This window comes from Artemia sp. Qi Xiang Cuo, chromosome 1 (assembly GCF_049724085.1).
Source record: "Artemia sp. Qi Xiang Cuo chromosome 1, ASM4972408v1, whole genome shotgun sequence".
In the NCBI taxonomy this organism is placed as follows: Eukaryota; Metazoa; Arthropoda; class Branchiopoda; order Anostraca; family Artemiidae; genus Artemia; species Artemia sp. Qi Xiang Cuo.
The window spans coordinates 60,959,473-60,963,600 of record NC_142794.1 but is presented as its reverse complement, the minus strand read 5'-3'; positions in this window follow the sequence as shown (position 1 = coordinate 60,963,600).

Here is a 4,128-nt window from a genome sequence, read left to right as displayed (position 1 = left end):
GTTAGTAGTAATGTTTATTTAAAAGAAGCTGTTTTAAACGGTTCTATTAGTTTTTATACATAGACAAAACCTAAAATATTGTACTACTACTAAGTAATACTACAAACGGTATGGTTGCAATACCATGCCGCTTGAGACCAACATAGCTGAGCACACTCCTTCTCTGCCATTCCTACTAGGTAAACTGGTGTGGAAACTAAAAGAATTAGAATTTGTTATTCAAGGTATATTCATGTAAGCATGTTAGGGTGGGAGTATGTTATAAGGAAATATTTAAGGGAAATGGGAACTTTTTCGGAGGGTGTAAAGAGAGAGGCTTTGAATAGACTGGGATGGAGGAGGAGCAAGCGTAGCTATGTTGGCCTCGGGCGGCTTGGTGCTGCGATGAGTTGTTAGTAGTAATGTTTATTTAAAAGAAGCTGTTTTAAACGGTTCTATTAGTTTTTATACATAGACAAAACCTAAAATATTGTACTACTGCTAAGTAATACTACTAACGGTATGGTTGCAATACCATGCCGCTTGAGACCAACATAGCTGAGCACACTCCTTCTCTGCCATTCCTACTAGGTAAACTGGTGTGGAAACTAAAAGAATTAGAATTTGTTATTCAATGTATATTCATGTAAATGGAACCATTTTGCTACTTCCACATCTTGATACATTTTTTATGCGTATATTGAGAGATTTGAGTCACTCAACTAGCCAATGGGCCTCCACTAGAATTATGTGCGTGCAAGTAAGGCCAGTTTGTTTGCTTGGGGTTGCGAAAACCTTATCAAGAATGGTTAATATAGTCTATTAAATAATGCCACTCTAAAAGCTGAAAAAAAGAAAAGAAAAAAAAATGAAAGAAAATTAGAAAAGGAGCTACCATGAAGAAATATTGACAGGAGCGAGAGAGAGTAACAAGTAGGATTTGGTCGGAGCAAGAAAGAGCCATAAGAGATATATGGCTCTAATTATTATATAAATAATTAGAAGAGTTAAAGCGATTGTTGCAGTATTTCAAATATACGTTTCCAGAGAATAGAACTGTGTCTACTTGAATTTAAATCGTCCATAACTTTCTTTTTATGTATTCATGAAGCGTTCAGATAAAGATAGAAGTGGGGATTTATCAATGGCGGAATTCATTATCTATTTAAAGGAACATGAGAAAAATTTAAAGCTTGTGTTTTCGTCTATTGATAAAAATGAGGATGCTGAGTATGCTAGCTTTGTACCTGAATGGCATATGCCTTTATCTAGATGGGTCTAAATCAGAGGTTCCCATCCGATTTTGGGCCATACCCCACCTAGGCATTTCTAAATACTGATGCTCCCCTCGTGATATTCAAATTTTGTTACTCAAGAGTTTACGCATGTTTACGTGGAAGCTTAAAAGGCCATGCTTTATAGGCATATTTTGTGCTAATGAAAAATATTGGCTGTGTGTATGGCGTTATTACCATATTTTCTTGTTTCTTTTGTGCTCTTTAAACTCATATGATGACGTCATGAAAAATATTTCTTTTTTTCAAAATTAAGATTCCAGAGTACAGTCAGCCGGTGGCGCCTGTGCCTCACGTTGGGAATCGTTGGTCTATATTAAAAGGTAAAGAATATATGAATGTCATTACTCTTCAGTCTTACTAGAAAGATTTTTGCAAGACACTACCCGGAATACGATTTGATTTTTGAGAAATGGAGTCTCAGGATTCGAACCCAAATTCTGTAATTTGTAGTAGTCGGTCGACCGTAAGGGGTAAGCCTATTATGCCTATTAGTCACGGGCAAGTCATGACAAAGGGTCATGCAATCCCGAGGGAAGCCACTGAGGCCTCTAAGGGATGCAAAAAAGGGTTACATCCATAGGGATGCGGAAAAGGGTGGCATTCCAGCGCCAAAGGTTGCACAAGCTTGTGCTCACAGGGAACTCATGTACATGAATCTGGTATAGAGTAGCCCAGGCTAAAAATTGAGACAACTGAAGCAAACATATTACCAAGGTGGCTTCTAAAATATGAGCTGGTAATTCATAATGGGCTAGTTTGTGCAGTCTATAGCACTGGAGATAAAAGACGTGTAAATAAGTTTAAAATTTTGGTACCAGAAGAACTTATCTCCATAACCATTGCCTTAATGCATAACAAATTATTGTTAGGTGCCCATCAAGGGTATATAAAACGCTAGAGCGAGTACGCGAATTTGCAGTTTTTGAAAACTTGCCGGTGCTTGTACAAAATTATGTCAAAATTGTGACAGCACATTTTTGGATAGATCAAAGTGACTCTTCTCTGAATGATTTGAAAGAAAAACTATGTTTTCTAAAGAGTTAAAGAGACTGAGTCACAAGTTCGAACCTTAAGACGTACAGGGATTAGGAGGTACAGTTGGGGGGGCTGCCGACCCCCAAACCCCCTGATTTTGCAGCTTCTTTTGTTAAGATTTTTTAAGTCCTGTAGCCTGCAATCAGTTGGTCGTACCAACACGAATGAAACTGTTTCAATGCCATTTTTTTAAAATCTTCAGAGAATTGGGCAATGACAACTCAGTCTGTTACAGTTATAACTACAAACTTGTCTGTGTGCCAGGTATAGTTATGTATTCAGTGTGACCATGTATGATAGGATAAGATAAGATAACGTGTATTTCAAGACAAAATGTGGCCGTGTACACAAATAACATACAAGTTTAACAAATTACGGCAAATTACCTAAAGACCTCGACAACGACTCAGACAGCCTTCAGTAACCTATCACTGGGTAGGCTAACTGTACAACCCTTAGCCAAAATTTTATCATTTGGACTGTCCTATAACTTTTAAGAGACCAAAGTCCAAGGTTTCCTTTAAGAAACTGGGAATGGGTCATTCTATGCGACCCGTACAATCTCTTAAAATAATCTAGCTGAACGCTTTCTAACTGGGCAGCGTTCTCATGTCCTCAGATCTCTGCCCCGTAATGGAGAATCGAAATAACCTTAGTTAAAAAAAAACCCTCTTATACAAAGACAAATTCCTCATTCCACTACTTTTATTCCTTAAAAGTGAAAATGTTGTCGCTCTTAAACTATTTAGCAAGTCATTAATATGAGAATTTCATCGACCATTAATTTCGAAGATATAAACAAGATGCTTAATTTTTTCAACTACTTCTAATTGTTGTCCTCCAAATACAAATATATTATCGATTTTTTCATTCCTTTTACTGAAAACAACCACTTTAGTTTTCATAACGTTCAGCTGTAACTTTTTCATTTGTAAGTATTCCTCAATTAAATCCAGTAACATCTGAAGCTCCCTCCAAATACAAATATATTATCTATTTTTTCATTCCTTTTACTGAAAACAACCACTTCCGCAAATAATAACACCGAAAAATTAATTTTTCCAAGACACAGCTTTGGAGCCCATTTTTCTTCCAGAAACTCCACCATATCATTCAAAAACAAACCGAACAGTCTCGAGGACATGGCGCTGCCCTGCTTCACTCCTTTCTTAAGGTCAAATAGCCTGGAAAATCCCGAACCTGCAACCCTGACCATAGACTTAGTCCCAGAATGCATACCAACAAATAAACGAATAAAACTTAAAGGTAGACCTACATCTCTTAAACCCTTTTCAAGGAGAGTTCTATCTACATTGTCGAATGCCTTTCTTAAGTCTAGAAACGCAACATACAGCTTTTTTCTACCTGATCCATTCTTCTCTATCAGTGCACTTAACACAAATGCTCTCTCCGACCTATTATACTCTTTCCTGAAACCCCCCTGCTCCTCTTTAATTACCCCATAACCCTCCAACCATTCATTCAACCGATTGTCCAAAATCTTTTCCAAAATTTTACTAAGTGCAGGTACTAATGCTATCAACCTATAGCTATCATACTCACTAGGCCAATCTTTCTTAAATATAGGCACCATAATCAATACTTTCCATAGGGAAGGTCATACACCACTACTTATAATTCTATTAAAAATACCCCCTAAAACTAGCCAAAAAACATCAAGAAACCTCTTTAACTAAACTGCTGGTATACCATCTATTCCTGGCCCTGATCCTCCCTTCATCTTCTTAACTACTTTCCTAACTTCATTTGAAGTTACCTCCTTCACTAACTCATAATCTTTTTCTTTCATCGGAAA